We start from the raw sequence: 17,300 nt of genomic DNA, 5'->3' as shown, positions 1-17,300 counted from the left end.
TTTTGTGCTGAGTTACCATTATCCTAGTCCTTAATGTAAAGATGCCATGATCTTTTGTTTGATGTGAAATGGTTCAATACCAAATTCTGTTCTGAACCCAGAATACAAGTCTGTTACTCCCCTACTTCAATCCTTCCGTTGGCCAAAATTAGTTGAATCAGATCCAACTCTTTCCTAGGGCTTGTGAGGTGCCTCCTGACCTGGTCCCCACCTTTCCCTCCCATTCCCACCTGCCAGTGTCCCAGCCAGAACCTTTCGTTGGGCTCCTTGCGGCCTCCAGATCATTTCTGAGCCTCTTCTGCCCCCACCACCCCATCATGGCACCCACTCACTACTCAATCTTCAGGTTTCACTGATCTGGACTGCAAGAAGCTTGCCTGCCTTGCAGACCCTGGCACTCTTCTATGGGTCCCCCTGGCTCCGACACTTCCTTCTCAGGGTCAGGGGTTATTTCTTGTCCCTGGGTAGGTTTTCCTGTGATGGAGACTCTGAGATGAAGATCTGTATTGGAGGGAATGCCCTTGGGCTCAGGCCCCATGAGAAAAGAAGGGAGAGAAACGAGCTGGCCAACGAGAGGTTGGGCTGTGTCAATTCTCTTCAGCTGAAGTCCACCAGGAACATACCTGAAGTTCCACAGATCGAGTCCATCACTCACTGCAGAGAGCGAGACGCACACTGTGGGGAACCACGGGCCCCTCAGTATGAGTGTTAGAAAGAAGCTCAGGTAGCATTTGGGCTTCAGGTAGGTGGGGTGGGAGAAGACCGAAGGTCCTCTCTAGATTGGACGCTGCCAGTGCAATCTAGAAAACAAAATGGCAGCCTGTCTGTGATGGGTGTCTCCATAAATCTTACCCCTGGCGAGGGAAGAGTAGGATGAGGACAAGGTTGTAACTGGTAATCGAGTAGCAGCCACTCATTCCGGCCAAGAAGGGGTGACGGGAAAATCTGTTACTGTTTGAGTGGCACAGTGACCATCTTTATGCTTAAGTGAAACTCTGGAGAGGGCTTGCATCATCTTGTTCGATTTTATTCTGTGAAGTTGTTTATGTCCAACAGGAGAATAACGTGGCCCAGCTGTGAGCGCCGGGCTGGCTCCGGTTATGAATGCCTGGTCTTTTCTCCTTTCGCAGCTGTGACACGGTTCCAGCCAGTCCCTGGGCGGACCCCCGAGGAAGCTCCCAACCTGGGTGACCCTGCAGAGTGGTCTGGTCTCCTGACGCTCCCACGGCTGTCGGCCACTGGAGGCAGGCCGCCCCGGGAGGGCAGGGTGCTGGGGCGGAGTGGGCTTTCCAGCTCAGGCAATTCTGGAGGAGAGCCCATCTGTGGCCTGAGTGACAGCACCGCCCCGGCAGCAGAGTCCCTCATTCGCAGGGCGAGCAGGTGGCACAGCACAGCAGCCACTCCACCTCCTGGCGTCACTCTTCCTGTGACAGTGAGCTCTGGGACGACCAGGACTGAGGCTCTCTTGGTCTTCCTTGCACCTGCAGAGAGAGTCTAACACGGTGCCTGGCCCATACTCAGTCCTCCGTGAATATGTGTCAGATAAATCAACGAGCTGCTCGTCACGAGGTCCTCATCTTCCACTTGACCAAATGTTCTGCTCCTGGTCTTTGAGTGTAACATTTTCTTTCCAATCGACAGCTTATTTCCTGTGGACTATCAGTCACCATCCAGAACGTCCAGAGCAACTGTTCTCAGGAGTGAATGGGTGGCATCAATTAGGTTCCTGGAGAAACTCTCTCAAAGGATCCCTGCTGGGCCCCCAAGGAGACCCTATCCACTCAGGATTGTGATTCACTCAAGTCCAGCGTGGTGCCCAGGTATGGGTATTTTGAAAAAACTCCCTAAGACTGAGTCTGTTTCCCTTGTAACCTGCCCTTCCCCAGCCCCCCAAAAAGAAGTCTTCAAGTTTTGTGGTAACTTCTAAAAATGGCCATTAGGAATCAGGGAATTTTTTTTCTACCTTCTTCCCCTCAGACATAGTTCTAAAAAGCCAAACATGAAGTTACATCACTGCCAAGCTGAAGAGCATTCTATTGAGATACCTTATATAACAACTAACATTTTCCAAAGACATAAAATATGATTGAAAAAATTCCTTCTTACAATTACAAGAATCCTATTTAAACTGAAAGCCTCATCCTTGGGTCTTCCAAGGACTCTCTGGAGATACAAAGATTTCCACTACATACAAATAACATGCCAGCCCATGGCACATCCTCTCCACCAACACAGATCCCCTGGAGCCACTGCTTCTGGATTCAGTGTCACATTCACCATTATGAATGCCTCTTTAGAGGAGAAAGCCATTCCCAAGCCTGCCCCTTGGCAACATAGGAAGCAGGTGAATTTGTCTTAAGCCACTTTTCTGTTTCTGTCCATCAGTGTCTTACAGCCTTGTCTCTCATACTCAGGAAGAAAGCCAATACCTATCTAGAAAACTTCTCCTTTCCAAAAGCATTTATATTATAAAAGAATGTACAATGGGAGGGTGCTGGTGATCATGACCTTCTATGTAATCTCACAATAGCCTGCTTATGTGTCTTTCTGCCCCATCAGTCTGTAAGGAGCTTCTTACTGGTGGGGAGTAGAAGGGGGTGGGAGCTCTGTCTCTTAGTCCTCTTTGCAATTTCTGTGCTGAAGCAGACGCATGTTTATGAATGAATGAGTGAATGAACGAACAAGCGAATGCATGCCTAGGAGTAGTAGGGGGGATGTAAGCATTTGCATGACCTTGACAAAGTCTCATATCCATCATGGTCACCTGGCACTCAGTTGTTGTTTTGATTCAAACCTTAAATAGCTAAATGAAGAGCCTATGAAATAGAGGTCCATTCTTTCAAGAAGCTTCTAAGCGAAATCTTAGAGCTTGGTATTGATACATTCTTTGGGGGGGGGCACAGTTATCAGTAATTTTTTAAACAACTAAAATTTGAAAAAGGATTTGGATAGAACATATTTGTATCTTTAAAAAATAACGAGTAAAATTAGAATTAGGCTTATACCACAAATCTATCCAGAACCATCTCTAGTCCTGCCATTGAACTACAGACCCCTGTACCATCTTGCTGCTGTATTGTACGTGGCTGAGAGGCCCCATCACACATATGTGCACTCACACGTACATGCAGTAAATACAGGTGCAGTGTTAGACCAAATGCGCGAAGAACTGGGGAGCTATTCGTACGTGGGGGATAGATAAACACTTGGAATGTCTGGTCTGTTTGTTATGCCTCGTTGATATTAACATTTATTCTTATTTTTTTGATTAAAGGCTAATATATGTTTGTTATCCTGAAAATTACAGGAGAGCAGAAAAAGAAGCAAAGAAGAATCAAGCATTGGGGCACCTGGGTGGGTCAATGGGTTAAGCGTCCAACTCTTAACTTCAGCTCAGGTCATGATCTCAGGGTCATGGAATCAAGCCCCATGCTGAGCTCCATGCTCAGCGTGGAGCCTGCTTAAGATTCTCAATCTCTCAATCTCTCTCTCTCTCTCTCTCTCTCTCTCTCTCTCTCTCTCCCCTCCCCCACTTGCTTGTACGTACTCTGTTTCTCAAAAAAAAAGTTAAGCAGCATATCACCCAAAGATGATCACAAGTATTATTTTTATATACTGCATTTCCTTTTAACATTTTATATATATATATATATTTTTTTTTTAAAGCAAAATGGGAACTGTACAATCCAAACTCCTTTGTAACTTGCCTTTTTCCCACAGTCATCGTGAAGGTTTGTCACGACTCCCATTTTCTTCTTCCACGTCGCTCCGAATGTCTACGTGATGGTTCTTTCCTTGAATCATTTTCCTTCTGTTCCTCATTGTTGGACATTTCTTTAAACACTTTCCTGATGTTGAATTTTTAGGCTGCAGCGAATATCCGTGAAGAAATCTGAATGTTTCCTGGAATTAAAATACCTAGGTCAAAAGCTGTATGTATGCTTAAGGCTTTTAAAATATATTGTCGAATTTCCCTTCACTATTTGCCATGCCCATTTATACTCCCGCCTGCGGTTACCATAGAATTTATTCCCTAACACATTTAAAGGTCACTTTCATTTGGTACCTTTGCAACTGTATCCATTCCTCTACTACTCGCATTCAAGGGCTGGGTTCCAGGGTGTAATCTGGGAAATTATCCTGCCTATTGATGGAGTCTTTAGCAGCTAAGGGTATCACACATCTCCTAATTAAGTTTTAATAAAACAGTATGATGAGAAAGGATATTGTGACCTTTTCAACTCCACAAGTATACCATGGAAAGGGGATTAGTCATTTTTCATCATAAATATTTTGAGAGAAACTATTTTGCTTATATATCTCTTTCATCTGGACGGCCAGGAACAGTATATTCAAATTCATAATTGTTTCCACGTTCCCGTTCTCAAGCACCCAAGCACAATGCCAGTGAGATTCCGTCTCAGCTAGGTAGGGAAACATTTACAATACAACCCAGATATTTTCATCCTATTTGTATGGGTGGAATGAAAGCATTTCTAATTCCCACGAGGATGCAACCTCTCGCATAAGATGTTTTTCATTTTAGCCCAGAGTGAAAGCTGCATAGAAACCTCTTGACAGTATTCTCTCTGAGTAACATTAGATTCCCAAGATGCAACAGGTTTCCAGATTTATTATTCTCCTATAATGAAGAAACTCAAGGATCCTTAAACGTGGAGGAGCTTTTTATTTGACATCTTTCTTTCAAGGTAACAGCTTTGCTGCAGTTGGTTTTAGTATGCACCTGCTTATTAGTGGTAGCTTTTTGGGAAAATGCGGTTATCAAAAAAAGGATGATATAGAGTGGAGAGCAGCTGCTCCAAATCACAAACTATTCATAAATAGCTTTCTCCCCACTGGAGTGAGGCCCTCTATTCTCAACTTGTAACAGTCAGCAGAAAATTAAAACCCCATAGGATGATAAATACTTTAAAAAATATTTCTCCCTGGTGTTTCAAAGGTTGTCTTGTAACGCAGTGCACTTTCACTGAACCAGAAATTGTCTGTAATAAAAGAATATTGGGGGGAAATGTTTAGATTCCCATTGAATTCTAGAACTCAGAAGGAGTGTTCTGTTTTTCACTGTTAAAGGTTAAATAGCTGGGTATATGTCATAAGTTTCAGTAAAAGGAGACCTGTGGTCCTGTGCCCCCAATAAACAGTTACAGTTTTTAACTAAAACCTGGAAACCTTTTTCTTCCTAATTTAAAATAATCGTCACATGGGGCGCCTGGGTGGCTCAGTCGGTTAAGCGTCCGACTTTGGCTCAGGTCATGATCTCATGGTTTGTGAGTTCGAGCTCCGCGTCGGGCTCTGTGCTGACAGCTCGGAGCCTGGAGCCTGCTTCAGATTCTGTGTCTCCCTCTCTCTCTGCTCCTCTCCTGCTTGTGCTTTGTCTGTCTGTCTCTCTCTCTCTCAAGAATAAAACACTAATAAAATAAAATAAGCATCACATGAATTTCTTGGCGATAAGCAAATGACTGCTTTTTAAAAATTCTGTATTTCATTTTTTAACATCATTCAAAAGAAAAGACTAGCTTCTTTTAGCTGCCTCTCAACTTAAAACCATCTTTTCTATCCATGCAGGGAGCAAATGTGATTGTTCCTAGTAATTATGCTGATGTCTTTCCTGGTTATTAATCATCTGTTTATACATTGACCGTTCTCTTGCAGCTTTCTTCCTTGTAAAAGGAAATTGAGGCATCACAGAAATAATTTCAGAATCTTCCCAAGACCTGTTGAGTGGAAGTGAACTCCAAACGAACCATGCTAGGAAAGCCATTGTCAGTTCCAGACTACGGTTTTCTACTTGAACCAAATGGTTTCCGCTAGAGGTTAACTGAATGTTTGTCTTTCCTGTAGGTGATTCTTTTAAAACTATTAGTAATTATCAATATCTGCAGAAGAGAATCTCAGTTATAAACGGCTCCACTAAGTGTAGAAAATGAGACTTTGTTCTTCGCCCAGCTGACTGATGTCTCAAAAGTCCTTGAAATTGTATCTATTCTTTCCAGTGTATGTGCAAAACAAAGAATGCGAGCTTGTTTTCCACGGTCTGCATCTTCCCTGGAACAGATGGAGCTTGTGCTTATCTGGGTGGGAGAGTCTTAAGGACTCCCACCTTGACATTGCAATGAAAACTTTCCCTCAAATCTCTAAATTCTCTCATTTGGCACAATAAATATAGAAAAGCCTGCTGTTCCCTTTGGTAGGCTTCTAGAGTGCCCCCATGTTAGATTACTATCCAGAAATCATCTCTTCTCTGGTGCAGCAGAAGGCAGATGATGAGTCCCAGATGTTTCTGCAGGACTGTCATTCCCAGACATAATAGATTACATCAGGGAAACCAACAAGAAAGACCTATGTACTTTCTTGTTCTTTCTCTTTTGCTCTTTTTTCCTCCTTCCTTCCTTTCTCGCTTTCCTCCCTCCCTCCTCCTTCTCTCTTTCTTCTTCTTTCTCTCCCCCCACCCCTCTCTCTCATGCACTCATACACACTCATCTTTTTCTTTCTTTTCTAAGGGATTCAGAAGGTTTGAGCGTTGACTAATGACCTCACTTTACAGAATAACTTGCCCCATATTGCAGTCACCATACCTGGCACTGAGGGCTCCAGATGTTGGTTAGTTGGAGATAATCTAGATGTGGCAAACTCGGACATTACGTACAAGTGTGGAGTGGACCGTGGGATGAACAACATCTTGGGGCAATGGTCCTTTGGCCATTTTGTAGCTTTCCTCAAGGCCGAGACTCCTGCAATTCTATTTTGGTGCTAAGAGTTGTGGTTGATCCCTTCCTATTTGCTTTATCCCTTGTTGCCTTAAAATCATAGGGACAGCTAACAGAGCTCCTCACAAAATTCCAGAAAGTCATCAGCTGCCTTAGGGAAAGTAAACTTTTTTTCTTTCCTGTTTTTTTTTTTTCAAATGATTATTTATTTTTGAGAGAGAGCGGGGGAGGGGCAGAGAGAGAGGGACCCAGAGGATTGGAAGAAGGCTCTGCGCTGACATCAGCCAGCCCAATGCAGAGCTCAAATTCAGGAACTGTGAGATCATGACCTGATGCTCAACCGACTGAGCCACCCAGGTGCCCTGGGAAAGTGAACTTAATAATAATTGAACCTCCCTAGCTTCTTAAAAAAATTAAAAATAGAACTACCCTGTGACCCAGCAATTGCACTATTAGGTATTTATCCAAGGGATACAAGTATTCTGTTTCGAAGGGGCACATGCACCCCAATGTTTATAGCAGCACTATTGACAACAGCCAAAGTATGGAAAGAGCCCAAATGACCATCGATGGATGAATGGATAAAGAAGATGTGGTATATATATCGGATTATATATCGGATTCCACAGGCCTCATGGGAGAACATGGACGGGATCAGAGATGAACTAGAGGACCTTCTTGTGGCTACAGAGTTTAGAAAATTCTTTTCTATCTAACTGCAAAGCTGTCTCTTTTATTGCTCTTAAGCTTCAGCCACCTGGGATGTGCTGGAATTGATCTTTCTCAAGGCATTTCCCAAACTAGAGAACAGAGGGGAAAGCAAATCCCTTGCTAGAGTGCCTCCTGGTTGCTCCCGCTGGAGTAGACTTGCCTCACAATCTTATAAATCTATACACACAACGTGCCTCTTTTGCGGTTTCCCATCTAACCTTGGGAGTCGATGGTGACTGGAGACCCATTCACACTCGTATTTGGAGGAGTCATGCTCTGAGGGAGAAGTGGGGGACATATCAGGATTCTCCTCGTCCCTCCCTTTCAGCTGGCCCACCTGTGCTCACAACTTCATCATAGGCAGTTGGGCAGAGGGTAAATTGAGACTTTCCACTCCCTTTCTTGCTGATGAAAGTAAGCAGCATTTTGGAGCGTGGAAAAATTGAGCCCTGTTCCTTGTTCCATTCCCCCCACCCACGCTCCCTTACCACACCTGCATGCACAGAAAGTATGAAGAGCCTGAGCTCAGTACTGGTAGATAGACAGCTTACGTAACTTGCCACTTGCAATTATTTTGATCACTCTATGGGGATAGAATAAGGTGGTTGGCATCCTCTCCTTTTCAAGAAGAGGAAATCTGTACTTGGAGGTCAGTTGTATTGTCCAAAGTCATATGGCTAATAAACAGCAAGGGTTGGGAATCAAATGTCAGCCAGTCTTACCCCAAAGCCTTGATCTCTCAGTGATGCCACACTGTTTCACGTACTTTTAGATCAACAGAAAGCTGCTCACTCTGAATTCTATTTATATGACTGAATCAGTTATAAAGATCACGATTCCACTGTCTTTGGTACATAGCATGCCAAAGCAGATTCACAAAGGGGCAAAATGGAACGTGGTCACAGACTAACCACAGTGTTTCTTACGGAAGACAGACTCCAGAGCAAAATAATACAAACCATGCTGAATGTCTACGAAGCCAAGCCCTAAGAAAGTTTTAAAAAAAAAAAAAAAAATTTTTTTAATGCTTACGTATCTTTGAGAGAGGGAGAGATAGAGTGTGAGCAGGGGAGGGGCAGAGAGAGAAGGAGATATAGAACCCGAAGCAGGCTCCAGGCTTGGAGCTATCAGCACACAGCCTGAGGCAGGGCTCGAACCCATGAACTATGAGATCATGACCTGAGCCAAAGTCAGATGCTTAACCAACCAAGCCAGGCACCCCAAGAAAGCTTCTTTTTAAAACGATATTTAGGGGCGCCTGGGTGGCGCAGTCGGTTAAGCGTCCGACTTCAGCCAGGTCACGATCTCGCGGTCCGTGAGTTCGAGCCCCGCGTCGGGCTCTGGGCTGATGGCTCGGAGCCTGGAGCCTGTTTCCGATTCTGTGTCTCCCTCTCTCTCTGCCCCTCCCCCGTTCATGCTCTGTCTCTCTCTGTCCCAAAAATAAAAAAAATTAAAAAAAATGTTGAAAAAAAATAAAACGATATTTACTTTTTTGCCCGTTTATAAAAATAACACATACTCATTGAAAAATACCTAGGAAAATATACGGAAGAAAATAAAAACCACCCATAAAATTAACATTATGATATACATAGTTTTAATTTTACCACTGCATATAATCATATTTAGTGAAATCAGCCTAAAACTATACACAGTTGTGGGTTTGTTTGTTTTGTTTGTTTTTAACCTTGGGATTATCTCTGACCATATGGCCACCGTCAGCCACTCCATGGATCGATGTGGGGCCTTACTCCAGGCCAGTTCCTCTTATAGGCCAAGTGCTGCCCGCTGGGATGGTTTCCTTTCCCCAGTGTTCAGGGCTACCCCTAAAGAGGACCATAATCACTGCGATAGTCCATCGTGGGGATATGGTTCAGGGCCATCTAAATCCGGCCTGAATTTAGTCAGGCGGTCATTGGGAATCTGCCATGAAGCACTGGGTACAGGTGAGGTTGCCAAGGTACACATGCTGGGCACAAGTGACTTGGCCGGTGGGCTTTATTTGTGCCTTCAGGAACTGTTCGGTAGGGGCCCGTGTAGACCAATAAATCATTTTTCTGTAATAGTTGCGCACTTGTTGGAATTTCCAATTTTATGGCCCAGTGGGTCAGATAACACCCAGTTCACGAATGGCACGTATCCGGTATCCGGTCACCTGGTGTCCCATGGTCAGTTGTCTCCTCCAGAGCCCAGTAACAAGCCAGGGGTTGCTACTCTCAAAAAGAGAAGAATTATTTGTTGGAGACCTGGCTTTGCTCATAAATCTTAAAAGTGCTTCCCTTCTGATGCTCCCACGGAAACCTGCAATATGGCCCCAACAACCTCTTGCTGCGCCTGTGTCTCTGGAACCAGAAGGTTCTAGCAACAGTACCCACTTCTCTGTACCCTGACTAGCATAAAGGCTTTTCCTGGCTCTGATCCCGCTCAAGGCTAGCAACTGCTCAGGTTACCAGAACTGTGTGATTTGCTGTCACACGTACAGTTCAGTGTTTCTGTTGCTCAACTTACTTTCCACCAATCACCGAAGTCAACATTATGCATTTTCCTGATTGCCCCAAATATAAAATGAGCAAATTAGCCCATATTTCCCCTCCTACCATATTCTCCCTCACCAATTCTCCAGACTCTGTTAATAAAAATCCAGCTTGTGGCTTCTGACATTGTTTTACACCGTGTATAGTCTTAACTCTGAAATACCTAAATTCATTTACAGTTACTTAATTACAATGATTTTTTGAATACTGAATATTGTTGACTATCATTCATTGGTTTTAATGACCAAAGGCCAGTTCTTTTTATTCAGATCTCACTGGCGCTAGAACTGGAATTATAATGATCTTTGAGCCTATTGTAATGCATCATCAGATAAGTTTTTAAGAAGGACACACAGATGACATGTTAGAATTCTGAGTTCCTGAGTGTACAAGACAGTTTTTCTGATGCCTTCACAAAAGAAAAATAACTTCTTGACAAAGGATAAAAATCTTATGCCACAAGTACAATATAATTTATACAATTATATTTAATTTATATAATTCTTTTATATAATTTACATAAATTCTTATTAATATAATTTATATAATGTATTTATAATTCTTACTTCATTTCTTCTGATACCTAATGTAACCCCTCCCAAAATCTCAATCCAGTTTGCTGGTCCAGTTTGAGTTTTGATCTCTTTTGAAGGATTGTCTCTCTTATACCCAAATAGGTTTAGAATTGTTTTGTTGGACCGCTCTTACAAATACTTTTTTTTTTCTTTCTTTTTTTTTTTTTTTTTTTTTTTGTTTTTCAGACTCAGAAAAAAGCTGCAAGAATAAGATTAGTAAAAAGAACACCCAAATACCTTTAGGGCAGATTCACCCCTCACTGACGTTTGGTCCCATCTCTTTGTTCTCAATCTCTTTCCGCATAACGCGCACACGCAGGCGCGCAGATGCACGCAGCACGCACGCACAGACGCGCACAGACGCACACGTGCAAGCATGTGCGCAGACACGCATAGGCGCGCGCACGCACCTTTTCCCCGAAGCGCTCGTGGGTAAGTTGTATGCCTTTTACCCCCGAAATACTTCATCAAATCGCCTAAGACGAGGGAGACTCTATTTTCAATTTAAGTAATTTAACACTGTAAGCATTTTTTAATCTATCATAAGCGTCCATAGTCCAGGTTCGTCAGGTGATCTAATAATGCCCTTTTTAACATGTGTTTTCCCTTTGCGGTACTTTTCCTGTTGATTTTTTTCTTTTTTTCCGGGAAGAGTGTAGGGGGGAGACTTGGAACTGACCGATTGCCATTTTTCTCAAACATACATCTCTTCATAGACGTCAGTATCTTTTTTTTAATTAAACAGTGTTTAATTTTTTCATGTTTAGTTCTGAGAGAGAGAGAGACAGACTGTGAGCGGGGGAGGGGCAGAGAGAGAAAGGGAGACACAGAATCCGAAGCAGGCTCCGGGCTCCGGGCTCCGAGCTGTTAGCACAGAGCCGGAGGCGGGGCTCGAATTCACTAACCGCTAGATCGTGACCGGAGCCTAAGTCAGGCGCTTAATCGACTGAGCCACCCAGGGGTCTCTTAAAAAATGTTTTTTAAAATGTTTGTTTGTTTATTTATTTATTTATTTTAAAATTTTTTTTTAACGTTTATTTATTTTTGAGACAGAGAGAGACAGAGCATGAACGGGGGAGGGGCAGAGAGAGAGAGAGACACAGAATCTGAAACAGGCTCCAGGCTCTGAGCTGTCAGCACAGAGCCCCACGCGGGGCTTGAACTCAGGGACCGCGAGATCGTGACCTGAGCCGAAGTCGGATGCACAACCGACTGAGCCACCCAGGCGCCCCAAAATGTTTATTTATTTATTTTAAGAGAGAGAGAGAGCGAGGAGGATAGGGGCAGAGGGGAGAGGAGGAAGCGAATCCCAAGCAGGCTCTGCGATGTCCGTGCAGATCATGGCCTGAGGCCCAAACCAAGAGTCAGATGCCCGCCGGGCTGAGCCCCCCCCCCCACCCCCCCCCCCCGGCTCCCTGGTGTCAGTATCTTATTAGTTATGCTTGAAATATAGTGACCTTTTTCAAATTCTACGCTCAGCTTAATTTTTACATCAGAAATTTTTATTTAATTATATCTTTGATAACTGATTATTTGATTCAGCCTTTTGAAAAATACTCTATTTATCTCTCAAAATAAATCAAAACTTATAAAAAAGAATATTCTTTCTAATATACAAATGCTGGGATCTTTGTTTTTTGTCCTGACTATCCATCATCTTTTATATATACTACCTCTTTTTTCTTTTTCTCTGCAGTCTGAGAGAATGCCTTACCTTTGTCCTCCGTATCAATGCTTTGGTTTTCCACAATACCATTTTGTGTTAATTAGTGTAATGCTACCCAGATCTCAGCAGTTTAGCATAATAGATGTTTATTTTTTTTAAGTCAACTTATTTAAGCAAAAAACAAAAAAAGTGATGTTTATGTTTCACTCAACTAAAGTAAAAAAAAAAAAAAAATACCTGTTTCTGAATAGAGGGAAAGTTTTTCACAAGTAGTGCTTTAGGGAGTTCAGCCTCCATTCATCTCAGAGGCGCGGGACCGCTAGGATCTCAAGAGTTCTTTGCTAGATCCTCAGCATCTGATTGGCAAATAGAGAAAGAGAGAGTATGGAGGAAGTCTCTATGGGCCTGACCCGGAAGTAGTGAGTATCTCTTCAGTCCATGTTTTCCCGGCCGGAACTCAGTCACAAGGCCATGTCTGCGGGCGGGGGGGGGGGGGGGGGGGCGGGACGGGACAGGAAATGTCCCTGTGTGCCAAGGAGGAAATGGAAACAGGTTAAGAGAAGATAGGCGGTGTTAGTAAAACATTTCTCTTTACTGACTCCAATTCAGATTTTAACTCTACAATTGTAATTATAATTTTGAAGTTATGGCTTGTATCTATTCATTTCCACTTTATTTTCAGCTTGTTCTTGCAGCTTATCTTGTCGTCAGGTCTTTCTTTTGTTGTTCTAATTCATCCTGTTTACTCTTCTAATTCCATTCGAAGGGCCCGCTGTTTTTCTGGTTCCTGTAATAAATTCTTTTTCTCCAGTATCATTAAAAATCACATTCTGTCCCTAGCGTTCCACATTTATTTTCCATAGAAACTATGTTGGTTATTTTCTGTTTATTCATCCTCAAACAGAGAGTAAGCTATGTAATTTTGAGTTTTGGATGAGTGGGTTTCTCTCTGTTCTACTTAATGTTCTTTCAGTGACTGTTGCTGGAGGGGGTTTTGATGTATACAACTCCCAACTCAATTTCTGTTGTCTGTTATTTAATCTTTTGCTCTAACTTTGCTTCACTCATCTGTGGTCAGCTGTGTGCCTACCCTTGCCACTTGTCTCTTGTAGAATTTCTCAGGAGGATTGATCAACAGGCTCAGGCTACAGGCCAGGCTGGAGTGTACCTGTGCAAGTGTTTTCATTGTTACGAATATGTAATTATTGTTCATACAAAGTCACAGAGTCACTTGAGCAACACTATAAGCCAACTGACCTAACAGACATACACAGAACACTCCACCCAGCCACAGCAACATATACTTTCTTATGGAAAGATTCAGAACAATCCCTATCAAAATCACAATGTACCCCACCCCCCTTTTTCAGAAGTGGAAAAGCTGATCCTAAAATTTATATAACATGACAATGGGTCCTGAATAGAAAAAACAATATTGAAAAAGAACAAACTTAGGGAACTCAAACAGTCTGACTTCAAAATTTACTACAGAGCTACAGTAATCAGAAAAGTTTGGTGTCGGCATAAGAATAGACATCAATAGAACAGAATTGAGATCCTGGAAATAAATCCATACATCTATAGTCAGTTGGTTTTTGACAAGGCACCATCACTATTTAATGGAGGAAGGAATAGTCTTTTCAACAAATGTATATCCATATGCAAAAGAATGAAATTGGACCCTTACCTAACACCTTGTACAAAAATTAACTCAAAATGGATCAAAGACCCAAATGTAAGAACTAAAACTCTAGAATTCTTAGAAGAAATCGGGAAATCTTCAGCACACTGGATTTGGCAATGCTTTCTTAGATATGACAGCAAAATAACAAGTAACAAAAGAAAAAATAGGTAAATTGGACTTTATCAACATTAAAAACAATTGTGCACTAAAGAACTGTATTAATAGAATAAGATAGCCCACAGAATTGGAGAAAATATTTGCAAATCATATATATGATAAAAATTAATGTGCATAATATATAAAGAACTCTTACAACTCAACAACAACAAAAATCCAAACAACCCAGTTCAAAGATGGATAGACAACTAGAATAGACATTTTTCCAAAGAAGATGTACAAATGGCCAATAAGTACATGAAAAAGACACTCAATATCACTTGTCATTAGGGAAATGAAAATCAAAACCACAATGAGAAATTACTTGAAATTCATTAGGGTGACTATTATTTTAAAAATGGAAAATAGCAAGTGTTGACAAAGATGTGAAGAAATCGGAACCCTTGTCCTTCGTAAGTGGGAATGGAAAATTGTGTAACCACTTTGAAAAATGTCCTGGCAGATACTCAAAAAAGTTAAACATAGAATTACCATTATGATCTAGCAATTGCATTCCTGGGTATATACCCCCACAGAATTGAAAGCAGGTACTCGAACAGAAACTTGTACATAGTAGGAGTCTTCACAGTAGCCAAACAGTGGAAACAACCCAAATGGCCCTCAGGTTTAAACAGATACAGTGTTTCCATACAATGGAATACTATTGAGCCAGAAAAAGAAATGAAGTACCAAGACATCAACACAAAGTGGATGAACTTTGAAAGAATGAAATGAAATACTATGGCCTTTTGTAGCAACATGGAGGATGGAACTGGAGAGTGTTATGCTAAGTGAAATAAGTCCTACAGAGAAACACAGATACCATATGTTTTCACTCTTATGTGGATCCTGACGAACTTAACAGAAGACCATGGGAGAGGGAAAGGGAAGAAAAAAAGTTACAGAGAGGGAAGGAGGCAAACCATAAGAGACTCTTAAAAACTGAGAATAAACTCAGGGTTGATTGGGGGGGGGGTGGGAGGGAGGGGAAAGTGGGTGATGGGCACTGAGGAGGGCACCTGTTGGGATGAGCACTGGGTGTTGTATGGAAACTGATTTGACAATAAATTTCATATTAAAAAAATAAAAGTAAAAAAAAGCATTATGCTAAGTGAAGGAAGTCATACATAAAAAGCCATATATTGTATGATTCAATTTATGTGAAATACCAAGAATAGGCAAATCCATAGAGACAGAAAGCAGAAAAGTGGTTGCCAGGGACTGGGAGGAAGGGAGCTGGGGGTGATTACTTAATGAGAATGGGGTTTTCTGTTAGGGAGCTGAAAAAATTCTGGACCTACAATTGACCCTTGAACAATGCAGGGGTTAGGGATTCTGATCCCCTGCACAGTTGGAAATTAGTGTATAACTTTTGACTCCCCCAAAACTTAACTACTAATAGTCTCTGTTGACCAGAAGCCTTATGGATAACATTAACAGTAGATTAACACATGTTTTACATGTTCTATGTATTTCTACTGTATCCTTATAATAAAGTCAACTAGAGAAAAGAAAATGTTGTTAAGAAAATCATGAGAGAAAATACATTGACAGTACTTTACTGTATTTGTTGAAAAGAATCCACATGTAAGTAAACCCACACAATTTAAACCTGGGTTGTTCAAGCATCAGCTGTAGGTTCAGGTGATGGCTTGTACACTTTGTGAATATACCAAATTCCAGTGTTTTATGGTTAAAATGATGAATTTTATGTGCATTTTACTACAATTTTTATAGTCACAAAGTCGCATGTGAGATTTCTTTTTGTATATGACCTTTTGTTTATCCTTGAGTTTCTCGTTATTATTTTGCATTGCATGCCTTTATTATGTTCTCAAGGTTTTCAAATGCTCTCAAATGTTAAGTGTTCTGTTGTGCCCCATGTTCTCCAAAAAAAACCTTTTCCTTCACAGCTCTGATACTCCTGGTCCCAGCTAGGTTAATTTCTCTGCTACATGGACATTTCCTTAACCTACCTCCCTCTGCACCTTGACTCAACCTCTGTTTCCCCTTGCCTTTTCTTTTTCAGTTCTCTGTTTAACTTTAGCATACCTCCAAGTAACGCCAGATTGTTGTGTCTGAAAGTGTCTATGATTCAACCTGAAAACTGATTATTTGCCTAAATCCAGAGTAAATATACTTAACCCTCGCCTGCAATGTTGCTTCTGATGTTTCATATTTTGTACATTACTTGATTTTTCTCTCAAGAGTTGTTAGATTCTTTTCATTATTCTCATAGCATTCTGAAATTTCATTATGTGCCAGACGCAACTCTTTTTGCATTTCTTCGTTTGTTCATTTATTAAAGTATGCTTTTTAAACATGGAGACTTTTATTTTTCAACACAAAATTTTCCTGTATTATATCTTTGCTGATTTTCACCCCTCCATTTTTTGTAGTCTTTCCTCCCCAAACCCCTATTTGTTAGACACAGGATATCATGTATTATTTCTCTTAGTTTCTTATTATTTTTCTCATACCATCTCTTTGTCAATCAGTTTTATTTTTTAGGAGATTTTCTTAATCCTTCTTCCAATTACCCTATTGATTTATTTCCTCTTGGGTCTTGTATTTTTAATTTGTAAGAATTTTTATCTTGTTTCATACCCATCCCTTTATCAAAACATCCTGCTTGCATTTTATAGATGTGATATAATTCTTCAATTTCTTGGAGAATGCCAGAGTTTTTGTGTTTATTTAGTTCTTTCCTACTCCCCACATTATCCCTTCCTTTGGGGATCATGTTTTCTGTCTGCTTATCATAAACTCTCTTTTTCAAACTTTTTTATTGCTCCCAGGTTGACCATTAATATTTAAGAGTAAGATTCTAAATGTAGCTTGGGAGCTTTGTATATTTGGGTAAGGTTTTGTTTTCGGGCCATCAGGCAAGGAGGCAGCTGTTGTCCTGGGAGTCCACCAAAGCCAGAATGTGGAGGTGGCCACTTGCTTTTCTAAAAAAGGAACCTCATCTGTCAGCTTTGGAATGCTTCGGCAATAGCATTCTGTGTGAGAGGCTAGGGACAGTGATTGCTTAATTTACTTATCTTTAAAGAATCCACTTGTTCTCAGCTTCAAGTTTCACTCCTGCTTTTGCTGCACTGGAGTCTCCAAGCCCTAAGCTTCTGAGGAGTTCTGCGGGGCAAGCAGCCTCTCTGTTTGAGGCACCTGCCCCTGAGGGAGCACCAGCTCCACTGTGCCTGCCCCTGAGGGAGCATTGAGATCCACTCCCCCTCCCCCTAAGAGAGC

This window comes from Panthera uncia, chromosome B1 (assembly GCF_023721935.1).
Source record: "Panthera uncia isolate 11264 chromosome B1, Puncia_PCG_1.0, whole genome shotgun sequence".
Classification (NCBI taxonomy): domain Eukaryota; kingdom Metazoa; phylum Chordata; class Mammalia; order Carnivora; family Felidae; genus Panthera; species Panthera uncia.
The sequence above is the reverse complement of the archived record's forward strand: the minus strand, read 5'-3'. Positions refer to the sequence as shown.